General features: G+C 34.4%; 1 pseudogene; it reads left to right on the forward strand.

The window, feature by feature from the left end:
• Window positions 1-541: 541 nt before the first annotated feature.
• Window positions 542-14,736, forward strand: LOC140824166 (uncharacterized; annotated as a pseudogene).
• Window positions 14,737-17,375: the final 2,639 nt, after the last annotated feature.

The following is a 17,375-nucleotide window of genomic DNA, read 5'->3' on the forward strand; positions in this document are numbered from 1 at the left end:
TGTACTTATAAGATAATAATATATAACATAATATAAATATGATTATTTAATATATTGGAACCATTTTATTAAGTGGATTTCAATATTGTTCATTAATGTTAATTTTATTAAAATGCCAAGATTGGATCTTTTAATCTCAACTACTTAAATTAAAATTTGAACAATTAAAATTTACCCATTGAAGATTCAATTAAAATTAAAAAGAAACAAAAACAAAAACAAAAAGACATTGTAATGGACTTGTAATTACCTTTGCTTCCTCGTGGATACGATATTCGGACTCATCGAATTATACTACTTGTGGACAACCTGCTCTTGGGAATGCAACAATCAAAGTCGCAGCAATTTTTTGGCGCCGTTGCCGGGGAAGTATAATTTAATTTCAAGTCTATTTAATTTTGTTTATAGTTTATTTTTATTTATTTGAATATTTATTGCTTTTGTGCGTTTTTTATTCTTTTGCATTTGCATTTGCATGAGCATTTGGTCACGTACACTTAGTGGTCGACTCATTCGAAACAACCCTTTATTTTTACAAAACATGGCGGAAGAACCCATCCAAGAAAATGAAGATGAAATTCAATCTCAACATGATCATGATAGACGAAGAACACATAGAGATCACATGAATCCTACACGTACTAGTGCACCTTCATGTCTAGTTTTTCCCCCTGATGCATCTCATTTCAATTTTAAGCCTGGTATTATCCAACTTTTGCCCAACTTTCATGGCTTAGATTCTGAAAATCCATACATGCATTTACGAGAGTTTGAAGAAGTGTGCAACACATATAATGATCTAAATTGTAGCATGAACATCATTCGACTTAAGCTTTTTCCTTTTTCTTTAAAAGATAAAGCTAAAACTTGGCTACAAAATCTTAGATCGGGATCCATTCGAACTTGGGATGAATTGCAACAACAATTTTTGAAAAAGTTTTTTCCATCTCATAGAACAAATTCTTTCAAAAGGCAAATCATCACTTTCACTAAAAAACAAGGAGAAACTTTTTATCAGTGTTGGGATAGATACAAAGAATTGCTTAATCTTTGTCCACATCATGGTTTTGAAATTTGGAGAGTTGTTTCTCAATTTTATGAAGGCTTAACACCTAAAGATAGGCAAATGGTTGAATTTATGTGTAATGGAACATTTGAAGATAAAGATCCAAACGAGGCAATTGAGTATCTCGATTCATTAGCTGAAAATGCTCAAAATTGGGACACTATAGGTACAATCGAACCCTCAAACAAGATTCAATCTCCTACATCTGGTGGAGGTATGTACACTCTGAAAGATGAACATGATCTTCAAGCTAGATTTACCTCTTTGGCAAGAAAAGTTGAGGCACTTGAATTGAAAAAGAATGGTCAATTAAAATCTGTTCAAGAAATTGCGTGTCACATCTGTGATACAAGTGATCATTTTACAAAAGATTGTCCCACTTTGCCCTCTTTTAAAGAATGTCTCCATGAACAAGCCAATGTTTTGAACAATTTCAAAAGGCCAAATTTTGAACCATTTTCTCAAAATTACAATCCAGGTTGGCGAAACCATCCAAATTTTAGTTGGAGGAATGATAATGCTGCACAATTTCCGCAACCACATTTTCAAAATCAACAAAATTTTCAAAATTATGCACCATATGTTCCTCTGCCGAAAAGAAATTTGGAAGATACTTTGAATTCTTTCATTGCAAAGCAAGAGTCTATCAATACTCAAACTGCTCAAACTATGACAGATTTGAAAGATACTCTTGCTAAATTTGCATCTGCACTTAATGTTCATGAAAAAGGTAAATTTCCTTCACAACCTCTGCCTAATCCCAAGGATCATCATACACAAACTGGAACTTCTGGAACTCAACCGATGGATCAGGTAAAATCTGTTATTACCCTTCGAAGTGGTAAGGTTGTGGAAAAATCCATTCTTGAACCTTGTGAAGATGATGATAAATCAACTCCAAAGGGTAAGGAAGTGGAACCCATAACTTGCGAAGAGGAGGTTCAACAGACAGTGTCACCACCATTCCCTCATGCATTGAAAAATACAAAAAAATCAAATTTGAATTCTGATATATATGATATTTTTAAACAAGTAAAAGTTAATATTCCTTTATTAGATGCAATAAAACAGGTACCATCATATGTCAAATTTTTGAAAGACTTGTGCACTGTGAAAAGAAAATTGAATGTGAAAAAGAAAGTATTTTTAGCAGAACAAGTAAGTGCAATCATTCAAAATAATAATGCTTTGAAATACAAAGACCCTGGTTGTCCTACTATTTCTTGTATTATTGGAGACGAAAGATTAAAAAAGCCTTGCTTGATCTTGGAGCTAGTGTGAATTTACTTCCATATTCAGTTTATCAAGAACTCAATCTAGGCGAGTTAAAACCTACTTCGGTAACACTTTTACTTGCCGATAGATCTGTTAAAGTGCCAAGAGGTATGGTAGAAGACGTGTTGGTCCAAGTTGATAACTTTGTATATCCTGTCGATTTCATAGTTTTAGATACACAACCTATCGAAGCTTGTAATGCAATTCCTGTAATTCTGGGTCGTCCATTTTTAGCAACTTCTAATGCTCTTATAAATTGTAGGAATGGAATAATGAAGTTGTCATTTGGTAACATGACCTTGGAGCTCAATGTTTTTAATCTTTGTAAGCAACCACATGACAAAGGAGATGAAAGTGAAGATGAAAAACTTATTGAAACTCTTGTGGAAGAAAACATTCAAGAAGGGAGTACTCGTGATCAATTAGATATTTGTTCAATTGAAACTGTTAAAGAAAATATTGAAATTGATCTTGATGATTTTATCAGGTATCACTCGTTACCAGGATCAGAGAAATAATTTGAGGCGAAATATGAGAACAAAGACGAACCACCCATATTGGAGTTAAAACCCTTGCCAGAAGAATTGAAGTATGCATTTCTTGGAGAAGATGAAACATATCCGGTGGTAATTTCTTCCAAACTAGAAAGTGATCAAGAAGGTAAATTAGTTGAAATGCTTAAAAGACATAAAAATGCAATTGGTTGGACACTAAAAGATCTGAAGGGCATTAATCCACTAATTTGCACACACAAAATTCATTTAGAAGAAAATGCTAAAACATCTCAACAACCACAAAGGAGATTAAATCCACACATGAAAGATGTTGTGGAAACTGAAGTTCTCAAATTACTTGATGTTGGGATTATCTACCCTATTTCTGATAGTAAGTGGGTAAGCCCAACACAAGTAGTTCCAAAAAAATCGGGCATCACAGTGATAAAAAATGAAAAAGGTGAATTGTTAACAAGTCGAGTCCCATCTAGTTGGCGGATGTGTATTGATTATAGAAAATTAAATGATGCCACTAGAAAAGATAATTTTCCATTACCATTTTTGGATCAAATTTTAGAAAGAGTAGCAGGTCATCCATACTACTGTTTTCTTGATGGATATTCAGGTTATTATCAAATTCCCATTGCACTCGAAGATCAAGGTAAAACTACATTCACATGTCCTTTTGGAACATTTGCATTTAGAAGGATGCCATTTGGATTATGCAATGCTCCAGCAACATTTCAAAGATGTATGCTAAGCATTTTTTGCGACATGGTTGAAAATTGTTTGGAAATTTTCATGGATGATTTAACGGTCTTTGGGAATACATTTGATAATTGTCTTGAAAATTTGGAAAAAGTTTTAAAAAGATGCGAGGAAAAAGGTCTTATTTTAAATTGGGAAAAATGTCATTACATGATTACTTCTGGAATTGTTTTGGGACATGTCGTGTCATCTCATGGAATTGAAGTTGATAAAGCAAAAGTTGATATCATTGCCAATTTACCCCCTCCAAAAACCATTACAGAAATTCGCTCATTTTTGGGTCATGCTGGATTTATAGGAGGTTTATAAAGGACTTTAGTTTAATCTCTAAACCCATTTGTAACCTCTTAACAAAAGACACTGCATTTGAGTGGACTCAAGAATGTCAAAATGCTTTTGATAAAATCATTCGACATTTAACATCAGCTCCTATCATGCAACCTCCTGATTGGTCTTTACCATTTGAAATCATGTGCGACGCGAGTGATTATGCAGTCGGTGCAGTACTGGGTCAAAGAAGAAACGGTAAGCCTTATGTGATATATTATACAAGTAGAACTTTAAACAATGCTCAAATGAATTACTCCACAACTGAAAAAGAACTACTTGCTGTAATATTTGCATTAGATAAATTTCGTTCTTATTTGATTGGATCAACGACTATTGTGTTTACTGATCATTCTGCTATTAGATATTTGTTGACGAAACAGGATGCAAAGCCACGACTGATACGATGGATTTTGTTGCTCCAAGAATTTGACATTGTGATCAAAGATAAAAAAGGAACCGAGAATGTCGTAGCCGATAATTTATCGAGACTAGTAACAGGATCATCTTTTGAAATGACACCAATTAACGATAATTTTCCTGATGAACATCTATTTTCAGTTACTACTACACATTGGTTTGCTAACATAGTAAATTTTCTTGTGACAGGAAAAATGCCACCGCAATGGAGTTCCCAAGATAAGAGAAAATTTTTGAATGAGGTAAAAAACTTTTATTGGGATGATCCGTATCTGTTCAAGTACTGTCCAGATCAAATTTTTCGACGTTGCATACCCGACAATGAGGTAAGTAGTGTCATTAAATTTTTTCATTCAGAAGCATGCGGAGGACATTTTTCTTCAAAGAAAACGGCTGCAAAAATTTTGCAGTGTGGATTTTATTGGCCCACTTTGTTTAAAGACACCCACGAAATCTGCAAGATCTGTGAAAATTGTCAAAAATTGGGTGCAATTTCAAAAAGAAACATGATGCCTTTAAATCCTATCATTGAAATTGAAATATTTGACTGTTGGAGAATTGATTTTATGGGACCTTTTCCACCATCGTTTGGATACTTGTATATTTTAGTTGCAGTTGATTATGTTTCCAAATGGATAGAGGCAATTCCATGTCGAACAAATGATCATAAAATCGTCATCAAATTTTTGAAAGAAAATATTTTTAGTAGATTCGGAATTCCTCGAGCTATGATAAGTGATGGGGGAACTCACTTTGTTAATAAACCATTTGCTTCATTAATGAAAAAATATGGTATTACTCACAAAGTAACAACTCCTTATCATCCTCAAACAAATGGACAAGTTGAATTAGCTAATAGGGAGATAAAGCAAATTTTGGAAAAAACTGTTAACTCAAATAGAAAAGATTGGTCTCTGCGACTTAATGATGCACTTTGGGCATATCGAACAACTTTTAAAACATCATTGAATATGTCTCCCTATAGGTTGGTTTATGGAAAACATTGTCATTTGCTTGTAGAATTGGAACATAAAGCTTATTATGCGATCAAAACTTTAAATTCAAGCATGGATGATGCCAACAAATTGCATAAATTGCAACTTAATGAACTTGATGAACTCAGAAATGATGCATATGAGAATTCAAGGATTTATAAAGCAAAAATCAAATCATTTCATGATAAAACAATTCTTAGAAAATCTTTTGAGATTGGTAAAAAAGTTTTGCTTTATAATTCTCGACTTCACATATTCCCAGGAAAATTACGATCAAGATGGACAGGCCCATATGTTGTAAAGCATGTGTATCCTTATGGAGCTGTGGATATTGAAAATCCTAAAAATGGTGATGTTTTTAAAGTGAATGGACAAAAGCTTAAACCATTTTTGGAAAATGAAATCTTTCAAGAAGAGTTTATTTCCCTTTCTGATCCTTAAATTTTTATGTTGCATTTAATTTTGTTTGTTTTTATTTCAGGTTTCCTTAATCTTTTTATTTTTCCGGTTAAATGGCGGATAACGGTACTCCGTGACTCTCATAGTCGGTTAAATCAGTTTCCCACAATTGCTGATACAAAAATAAAAAAAAAATCATTTCTTTTCTTTTCAAAATGGATGAAATTCTCTCAAAAATTTGTAAATATTTTCCCTCTGTTTCTGAAATTGTTCTAAGAAAAATTTATGCAGGAAGGTGTGAAAGATTGAGATTGCTAATGCAAAAAGGAATTCCAGAAGATATTCGTCTTGTAATAGAAGCCAAGGTCCGATTAGGAGGAGAAGTTCCACAATCATTGCTCATTCGGTATTTGCCTGGATTAGGAAAAAGCACTTATGCGAAAAAACGAAGGGCCAAAAGTTTAGGGGTTTGTCATAAGTGTGCAAGATGGACTTGTGACAAACGATGCAGATCTTTGGGATGTGTTTCCAATAACAGAGAAGATAAAATTGATTTCATTAAGAATGGGCTGAATAAGGAGTCTTTAGATAACATCTTATTGATTCTTGAGACGCATTCTAGTGGACATGTGCATATTGAACTTCTCCGTTTATGGAAACAATTCCAAGATGAGAGTCATAGTCTTAGGAATCCGACTAAAAAAGACCCTGTTTGCCAATTTATAAGAAAATTGGATGGGAAGCATATCCTCGACTCATAGAAGGCGTTGAAGCCGTTTCTGGACGTAAAACCAGAGGAAAATTGTGAGCCACAATCACACTACTGTTTATATGCATGTGTGTCATTATTGTTTTTACTATTTATTCTGTTTACACTGTTTACAGCTGTGACCCATAGTTTTGTCATGATAACATATTACCCCTATAAAATCTCTCATCTTTCTCTCTATTTTCGCAGAAAAAAAAATAAAGTAAAAACATGGCTGGATCCTCTGCACAAACATTGAAAAATATTTGTGTATTTTGTGGGTCGAGTCCTGGAAAAAATGAAGTGTTTGTAGAAGCAGCGAATAATCTTGGAAAGATATTGGCTGAGAGAAAAATTCACTTGGTATATGGGGGAGGTAATATTGGGTTAATGGGATCTGTTTCAACATCTGCTCATCTTGGAGGTAGTCAGGTTTTGGGTATTATTCCTTCAGCTTTAGCTGAAGGAAATATTACAGGTGTTACGATTGGAGAAGAATTAAAAGTTTCTTCTATGTATGAAAGAATCACCAAAATGATTGAAAATTCTGATGCTTTTATCGCACTACCAGGTGGTTTTGGTAGATTAGAAGAAATTTTTCACATTGTTTCTTGGGCACAACTTAATATCCATAATAAACATGTGGGCTTGTTGAATATCAATAATTATTATGACAGTTTGTTGACATTTCTTGATAAAGCTGTGGAACAGAATTTCATTTCAGAAAATTCACGACGGATGCTCATCTGTGCTTCGACTGCCGATCAATTAATTGATGATTTGGAAGCTTTTGTTCATAAGCCTGATCCGATGATAACAAAGATCAATTGGTCGCAATCAAGCAGTAAGAAAAGGAAGTTGGATCATTGATTCAAAAGTCGTGGATTGGTTTGCGTTTGTTTCAGTTTGTTATCTTCAATAAAATTCCAGGTGATATCTCTTTCATTATGTACTCTTTATTAATAGCTATTTTGACATTAGGGACAATGTCGTATTCTGATTGGGGGGAGAACACATTTAAAAAAAAATCAAAATTTTTTTAAAAAAAATTAAATATTATTTTAAAATAAAACCATGTTTATTGTTTGTACCTTAGTAATTTTTGCAAAAATGTCATACATTACATATTTGAAAGATTTAAATTAGAACATGCATTAATCTATTTAAGAATGTTTAAATTTTTATTTGAAAAAAGGTCATTTTTAATATTCTGATCAATATAAAAATATGATTTATGAAATCTTTTTTAGTGATTAACCATTGTGATAAAATTAGGTATTAAAGTATATGGCCCAAGATATACCTTATAAGAGTGCCTAAAATTTTTGAACTCACACATATTTTGTGAGTGAGTGGAGAAGATTGAGAAAACAGCTTGCGAGCCTTTATTGATCATCGGAGAGGCTATCAATTGTTTAGATCTTGAGTTCTTATTTTGAAAAAAAAAAATTGATATTTCCTGAAAAAAAAAAAAAAGCGAAGGAAAAAAAAAGAAAGAAAGATGTTGAAGATTTATGTAATTTAAGTTATATGCTGCGACCCATTTTTCTCTCATAAAAATACAAATAAAAAAAAATAAAGAGAGAGAGAAATACATTGTACAAATTAAATAAATATGTGGTCAAGAAGCATAAACTTAGTTTGATTCCATGATGTAAAAAAAAAAAATCAGGAAAAGATAATATATAATAAGAACAACTGGATTTTAAATCAATGGATTTCTTATCTTTTGATTAGTTTGGCTCGTTTGTCTGTCTGCATTCTGTAAACCATTTTTCTGAGCATTTATCTGTATTCCAACTCCATGAGAGAAATCGTTGCCATAAATTGAAACATTTATTAACATGTGAGGATATGGAGTTGAGACTCTTACTAGGAATTTCTGAAGGTCGTGTACATTTAACTACCTGAAATAAGCTTTGAATTAATCATCTCAAATTATTTCATAAATTATAATTATGATGATCTTGATATAACTTTGACAGTTTTCAAATTTAATTTAAACACTTAGATAGTTCTGATTACATTTCTATTTAAATTAATCAATATGTTTTGTATTGCTATTAACGCTTAAATTGCTAGGGACTAGCAATAAGCTGGTTGGGAGGTGTGATAAACATAAAAATTGTACATTAATTAAATGTTTTATAATATAAATATATAGTTTTGTTTTATTAAATGTTTAAATATTATATGTTTTATAATAAATTGTATAAAATATAAGTTGTTGTGTAATTATAAGTTTTTACTAATTTTTACAGTTTCGATAAAACAAGAATAACCTTGGCGTTGCAAATGGGATTAAGATGATTCTTGGACCTGTAGAAAGTTGATTATAAGATCTACAATATTGTTGCCAAGCATGAGATAAAAATCCTCTCACAAGTGGGATCAAATTAAGCAACAATTAAAATTACCAAAGGAGTGGCAGTTTTACCATGCTCTAGTATTTTGACCATATCTTTCAAATTACTTGGTCAAATATTCTGAAAAAAATACCACAACTAGACAACTCAATTATCCACATGTTTCATTTTATGTGAAGAAGCAAATTCGGAGAAGAAGATTTTCAAAAGTGATGTGTAATATAATATTAATTTCTTGGAACACCAATGAAGACTTATGTGTAAAAAATAATATTTTATTTGTGGTTGTCTCCCCAAATTTGGCTATAAATAGGGGTGAATTGTAATGTATTGAGATATCCCTCATTCTATGAACAAATATTTGAGTTCATAATATTTCTCTCTATATTTTTCTTTTATTTCTTCATTTAAATATAATTAGCATGTTAATTTCATATTCAAAGTTTTACACTTTGAATAATGAATAACTAACTTCCTAAAGTTGAGATGATAAGGTGAAGCTCTTGGCATGATAATAAGGTTATTATAAGGTAAGAATCTATGTTTTATATTATTTAATCATTATTTATTGTTTATGTTATATTTATTTCTTTAAGTATTTTTATACCCTACTTATAAGTGGGAGTTTTGATTTATTGTTGCTATATGTTACACTAAATTCTTGGAACCATTTAAATGTTAGTTTGGTATTACCAACCATTTAAAGTGGATGCCTTGATTTATTATATATAAATATATTATAATATTAAATTCTTGGAAGCATTTAAATGTTAGTTTGGTTTTACCAACCATTTAACTTGGATTCCTTGATTTACTATATATAAATATATCATAATAATATTTTCTTGGTACCATTTAAATGTTAGTTTGGTTTTACCAACCATTTAAAGTGGGAACCTTGATTTAGTGTTTACAAATATATATATAGCACAATAAATACTTGACCACATTTATAAGTTTTGGTATACATTATGTACTTATAAGATAATAATATATAACATAATATAAATATGATTATTTAATATATTGGAACCATTTTATTAAGTGGATTTCAATATTGTTCATTAATGTTAATTTTATTAAAATGCCAAGAGTGGATCTTTTAATCTCAACTACTTAAATTAAAATTTGAACAATTAAAATTTACCCATTGAAGATTCAATTAAAATTAAAAAGAAACAAAAACAAAAATAAAAAGACGATGTAGTGGACTTGTAATTACCTTTGCTTCCTCGTGGATAACCTGCTCTTGGGAGTGCAACAATCAAAGTCGCAGCGGTTCAAGCCCCAAAACCATAAGTTAGGTGCTCGACTCGGTAAGTGACAAACAAGTGTCATATTCGAAGTTCATTTGTTGTCATTGGCTTGTGTAGGATAGTGTTCGAGTCATGGCTGGCCTAGGGCCAGTATCCATGGCTAGGACCCTCCCCAAGCAAGCATAGGACATGGTCAAGTCAGCCCTAAGTGGCTTAAGCCATGTCCCAAGTCGTTCGGACAGAAACAAGACAAGCGCCCCATTCGAACCCTTTTCTTTTCCTGCATGTGTAGTTTCGGTTTTGAGGATGGTGGGGATCTTGGTTGGCTTTTTAGCCCTTAGCCATGGTTCACGCAATACCTCATGATATCTAGATCATGCCATGGTCAATCACATGGCCACTTGAATGATACATGACAGCAAAACAATCGCAACACCCCACGCGTGCAATATGCGTTCTCGGGTGAAGCGTTGGATTGTCGTAGGTGGCTGCTTGGATTGGTTTTTCTTGGGCCCTTAGCCATGGTTCAGGCCCCAATGGCCATTAGCCTTGTAATCAAAGCGAAGCAAGCACAGTTACTGCCACTAGAATTTTACGAAAACTTTGTCTTTGGTTCAGAGGTCATGTTTGAGTTCTTGGTTAGCTTTTAGCCTATGACCTTGGACTGGACAGTACCTTATTGAGTTAGAAAGGTCATGTTTTTGGCCATTCGTGATTTGGTTAAGTTTGGCGGTCGCACGAGAATTTACGGTGCAATGTGCCAAAGTGACTCTCGAAAGAGCGTTTCATGTTTTTGGCCTCCATTCACCAAATTTCGAGTATTACAATTCTTAGGAGCATTATTTCATCATGTTAGGCGTATTTTGACAATGACTAAACGATGGTTCGATGTCGGTTCGGGTTGGTACGGAGTCATGGTTAGAATTTAAGTTCTTGGTCAAGTCGGCCCCGTTTTTGGGTCCAACTACAAAGCTATTCTCAAGTTAACATTATTTGCATGTCCCTCATGTTAAAATTAGGTCGCAGCGAGCATGGGAACGATCCAACTCAATTAGTAAAATAAAATAGGATTTTTAATTATATTACAAGCATAATATAAAATGTTTATTTTTGAGATATATGCAATATGTCTTGTGGCCACCTCACGCTTATGGGATTCAGCTTATGGGATTATTGCTTCACCCGGTGACCTACGACTGGTTATGTTTATGTATGGGTACGGATATCCAGTCCAAGGGCTGTGATGATCCCTGCCACCCAGTATACTGTGGTTTAGTCTGATTAGACGATTCATCTTATGTTACGGGTCACTCGCGTAGAACATTATCTCAACAGAAAGTTATGATATGCTATTTTATGAAAGGGCTCTATCGAGAAAACATTTTACGTACGATTTTCAGTATGCATGTATTTTTAATTATTCATGAACGATTTTTACATTACGTTTTATGATACGATATTTCTACGTTACGCCGAATTTTATGATATATTTACTTGTTATCCATGATATATGCATGTTGAATCTTTAGACTCACTAGACTTGATTGTTGTAGGTACTAATGAGGTCGAGGTCGAGGGCGGGGACCAGTGAGCTAGCTTGGGTCGGCAGTAGTAGGAACCCGAGGACCTCATGTTTCAGCTTATTTATCATTTTTATGCTCAAACTCATTTTTTGTCTCGTTGAAATATTTTTAAATGATTGTTTTGAAACAGTATTTAATTCCGCTGCTACTTTAAACATTAAATCTTTTATCAGTTTATTTATGAATGAGGCATGTTATTTATTTAAAGAGAAAAATTTTAAATTATTCCGCAAATTTTCAAATACAAAATACGAGCCTGTACAAAATATATGAAGAAAAGTGTTTGCCAGTTTGTAGCCAAGTGTTTGATTTGTCAGCAAGTGAAAGCTGAACATCGACGACCAGGAGGATTACTTCAGAATCTTCCTATCCCTGAGTGGAAGTGGGAGCCTGTAACATTGGATTTTGTCACCCACTTGTCGTTGTCTTCTGAGAATTGCAATGCAATTTGGGTTGTTGTGGACCGACTGACTTAGTCAGCACATTTCATTCCGTATAATCGGGAATATAATTTCGATCGCATGGAAAGACTATACATTCAAGAGATTCTTAAATATCATCGTGTGCCAACAAGTATAGTCAGTGACAGAGATCCATGCTTTACATCAAGGTTCTGGGGAAGTTTTCAAAAAGCGTTGGGAACGAAATTGAGTCTGAGTACTGCCTATCATCCAGAGACCGATGGTCAGTCTAAGAGGACTATTCAGACACTTGAGGACATGTTGCGTGCTTGTGCTTTGGATTTTGGATCAACATGGCATGATCATCTGCCGCTTGTAGAGTTTTTATATAACAATAGCTACACAGCAGCATTGGTATGGCTCCGTTCGAAGCATTGTATGGTAGACATTGTCGTACTCCATTTTTTTGGGATGAAGTAGGAGAACGACAAGTGCAAGGACCTGAATTAGTGCAACAAGCGATTGAAGTAATGGAATTGATCAAGAAGAGGATTAAAACTGCACAAGATCGTCAATCGAGTTACGCGAATACCAAGCGTAGACCTCTACAATTTCAGTCAGGGGAAAAAATTTTCCTTAAAGTTTCATATTCCGCAGGGTGATGAGATTTGGACTCAAGGGAAAATTAGCCCCAAGATTCCTCGGACCTTTTGAGATCTTGGAATGTGTTTGAAATTTGGCGTATCGATTGGCTTTACCGCCGTATCTATCCAGCATTGATAATGTCTTTCATGTATCGTTGCTATGACGGTATGTAGCAGATGAATCGCACATTCTTGGTGCGACAGATGTTCAACTTGAAGAAGACTTGACTTATGTCGAGCAACCGCTTTTAATCCTGGGTAGGAAAGAGGAAAAGATCAGAAACAAGACCATTCCACTTGTTCTAGTGCAATGGCAACGTCGAGGTACTGCAAAAGCGACTTGGGAGTTAGAGAGCCGTATGCGCTCAGAGTATCCACATTTGTTTTGAGTTGTATTTTATTCACTTGTATTGTACTTCAGTTTTGATTTCGAGGACGAAATCTTTGTAAGCAGGGGAGGATGTAATGACCGAATCCTTATTTTGAATTAAGTATTAATTAAGAGATAATTAATGAGTTGTTAATTAAGTATTATTAAGGAATTGATAATTCGGGATTAAGCTGTTGGTATCCACCGAATTTTAAATGGATAACCCGATCTACTTCAGATTTAATTATCTCGAGAAATACAACTAGAAAAATGAGATTCTAACAAGTGGCAGATAAGATTGATTCGGATTTTCTGAAATAGTCCGGATGCAGTCTATAAATGGAAGCCGAATTCTTTTGTTTCCTTCACCGCATTTTTCAAAGAGAGTTCTAGACATACCTTAGGTTTTCTAGCCAGTTTCTGGGGCACTTTGGTGTCGGGAAGTTTCGGAGCTGGTATCGACTTGAGGAGGGGTCGGTGAACTGAGATCGAAACATCATCAGCGGCCTGACGACAGACGCAGGTATAATCCTAAATCCTTAGATAGTGATTTAAGGATCATTAGGGAGAACTTGTATCATGTTTGATCTGGTTTGTTTGTGATTTCATTATGTTTGTATTGTCTAGGTTCTGAGCTTTCTGTCAGTGATGTACGTAATGTACTGACTTAGATATCCAAGCGTAGTATACACATTTATATGCTGAATATTTATATGTTGCATGATACATGTTTTACTGCTTTGGCATATTATGTATGACATATCATGTTGAGCCTGATATCTTTTGAGATATACCTCGTTTGTTGGGGCAGCTCAGCCCTATTCTATATTGTGGAAGATGGGGCATCGAGAGCTACAGTGTCCGACCGGACCGGCAGGCTCTGATGACCTGGACATTGCAGGTCCACGTCTTGATGATGAGTGTGGGAGACAAAACATGCCTAGGGCAGATCAGAGACTACACACTCAAGCGCCTCTAGACTGAGCATGAGATTCTTGACTTGATCCTTGATATCCGAGCATATTGCATTTCGCATGCATCATATCAGTTTGTATACTCATACATTCTCGTATTGGGCGATTGTTGCACACGTCCTTGTTTTCATCTTGGGCACCCCATTCCATGGGGCAGGTCTTAGGTTGGACGACTCGGACGACCAGGGCAGTGGCTAGAGCAGTTGGGTTTTAGTGGTGATCTAGTGGAGGTTTTCTGTGGTTTATCATTTTATCGTTCTAAATTTTGTTTTCATGATGTTTGTATATTAGTTTAAGACTGCTGTTATTGTTTTGTTTTCGTTTGGGTTGTAAGATGATTAAGTATTTAGTTTCCGCTGTTTAATTGTTTTTATTAAGTTTAATGTTGCATGTTTAATAGTCTGTTTAGTAGTGGCTCGGGTAAAGGCGCTACAATGGTCTTCTTCAAAGCTTCCAGATGTGGAAGTGTCTCTGGTGTTACCAAGATATGAGTGCTGCTACAGGCATCCTAATTGCTTGAGTCAGACATATCGAATTATTGGTTCCTTAATATTTGTTGTTATCTTATTTATAGACAGGTTGCATATAATGGTGAAGAAGTTGAAGAGTCTCAAGTCAAACGAACCGTTCTACTTATTTACATAGACTGAGTTTTTCTCAACAATTATTTATTTATGCAATTAATAAAAGTAGTAGATAACCAAGATATGACAAAATGCGATTTTTCATTCATAAAACCAGAAGCATTACATAATGTTTATCTATTACATTTGTTGATATCAGCAAGTTGAAGTAATTCGTTGCAAAGTACTTCAACAAAAACCTATCTAATGACTGCTGGGATCCCCTGTGGGGACCCGGACGTTAATCATCTTCTTAATCGTCATTGGGACTAATTTAATCAATTAGAATAAACAGGGTCTAAATTTTTTTTAAAAAAATGCGGAAGGTAATGGAATCATTCTATTATACAAACCAGTATAATAATAACAATCCTGTATAACATGCATCTAGTTCAAAAGTAGGTTCACTACTACAATCAAGTAATAAAACCTATCTATATCCGAGTCCGGAATCACCACTCTAATCTCGATCTTTCTTCACCTTTGTGACCCTGAACCTGTCCCACCTGTTGCCATGCACACATACAGACAAGATAACAGTCGGATAACTCCGGTGAGATATAAATATCCCAGTATAAACAATGTATCAATGCAATCATATAAAACATATATAAAAGCATAAAAAATCATTAAAACATGTATTCAATCTGATTACATGAACCAATACGAATATGTATTTAAGTAAGTGACTTATTATCTTATCTCAACTTATTTCTAGCCTAGGGATCCCGATCTAATTTAGACTTCGGCATGCTGTATCGAATATCTACAATAGAAGTCGATCTACATCTAAGCTCATCGATACACCGTAAGTCTAGAGTCTCAGCGGTTCTGACAAATACTCGGCGGTTCTGCCCTAGCTAGGCTGATCTGCCCTAGACTCAAACTCTGGCTCTGCTATAATTCAACAGACTAAACATATCAATCGGATAATCTGCAAATATCAATGCAATAAAATAAAGTATGTGATTTTGGGAAACTCAAGTCAAACCTAACTCGAGTTGTGCAATCCCGAATCAACATTTATTTATACCTTTGTCTTCACGGTCTGACGAAGACGAAGTCTTGTATTCCAATCTGTCCATACCCAGTCTGGCAATGACAATTGCATAAATACAATATCAGTCTATAACTCAATTCAAAACCTGTTCTGGTCAATACTCAAATCAATACATAATTTGATCCATATCGGAAGAATGTACAATCTTATTCATTACTGAATCTAATCAATCTAAATCAACTGATGTTTCGACGGCATAACAACACAGTCTTGATAACCCCGTCAATCTCAACATCACAGAGATACTATCAGAATTCATAATCAGTGTCAATACAATTCATAATCTCAATATCGGTATACTCAAAATCAGTAACAACAAAACTCTGATATCAAATCTCAATTAATTCAACTCTGAAAGTCATAACAATTGTATTAACAGTCTATTCTTTAATATGACTTAAATTATACAATGCTTACTGTAGCAGAAACATCATATCTGATTCCTATTCAATTCTGACAATATCATAATTTCAAATCATGTCTAAACGTAACAAAACTTACGTCTAGTTGTAGCCTGCGTTGATAGGAACACAGCACTGAAGTCAGATTCAAAATCAGACGAACGGATTTTGCGTAACATTCAATTTCTCACCCGCAAGGAGTTGGAGCTTTCACTTTCAATTCTTTTCTCTTCCTTAATTCTCAAGGAAGGCTTGCATGTACGTGTGTGTTTATATATATATATATATATATATATATATATATATATATATATATATATATATATATATGTATATACATATATATATCCACGTTGCATCTAAGGAATACAAGTGGCTCATTTCTACTTTGCATGCCACGCGCATATGCGCGCACAAAGCCGCGCATATGCGCCGGTAGTTCTGTCCGGCTGCCTGCTGCATTTCTGCCTCTCGCGCATATGCGCGTATCTACTCACGCATATGCGCCGAAGCTTCTGGCCATGTCGTGCATATGCGTGTGTCTACTCGCGCATATGCGCCGCAGCTACTGCCTTCTTCGCACATGTGCGCCCAACTACGTCGCGCATGTGCGCCAAGCCTACTCTTCACACATAATGCCTATTCCTATTTCGGCTCTCCCGATCTGATCCGTTCCGTTTATAATCATCTCAATTAATAAATAAATCATTTCAGATTAATCTCAGATTACAGTAATAACATCTCGGGCCTTACATCCCCTCTCCTCGAATGATTGTGATTGTGGAAGAATCTTACTGATTGTTCATATTATAAATTGGGGATTTTCTTCCCAGCCCTCATATTTTGAAAAAGGATTTCTTAAAACATCTTCTTACGAGACGCTGGAAGTTGTTTCTGGAAATCCTCTGCTGATTCGGACTCTGGAGAAGACTCCGAGAGATTACTTGTTCTACCCATTTGATTTGATATAATAAAAGTTTATATGACTTAGTTTGTGAACTTTCAGGAACTTATATAGAATCTTTGAGAGATGAAGAGACAGCTATCTAACTACTCGAATACGAAGAATCATCTGTCACTTCCCTCAGATTTTGTATCTTCGCATTAATTATTTGCATTAATTTAGGGGGAACAGTATCGTTTTTAGACTATTACTTTCATACTTTGTCAGAAGCAGAAAGGATGTTTGTCTTTTCAATAAAACA

Source organism: Primulina eburnea, chromosome 2, assembly GCF_022965805.1.
Source record: "Primulina eburnea isolate SZY01 chromosome 2, ASM2296580v1, whole genome shotgun sequence".
Classification (NCBI taxonomy): domain Eukaryota; kingdom Viridiplantae; phylum Streptophyta; class Magnoliopsida; order Lamiales; family Gesneriaceae; genus Primulina; species Primulina eburnea.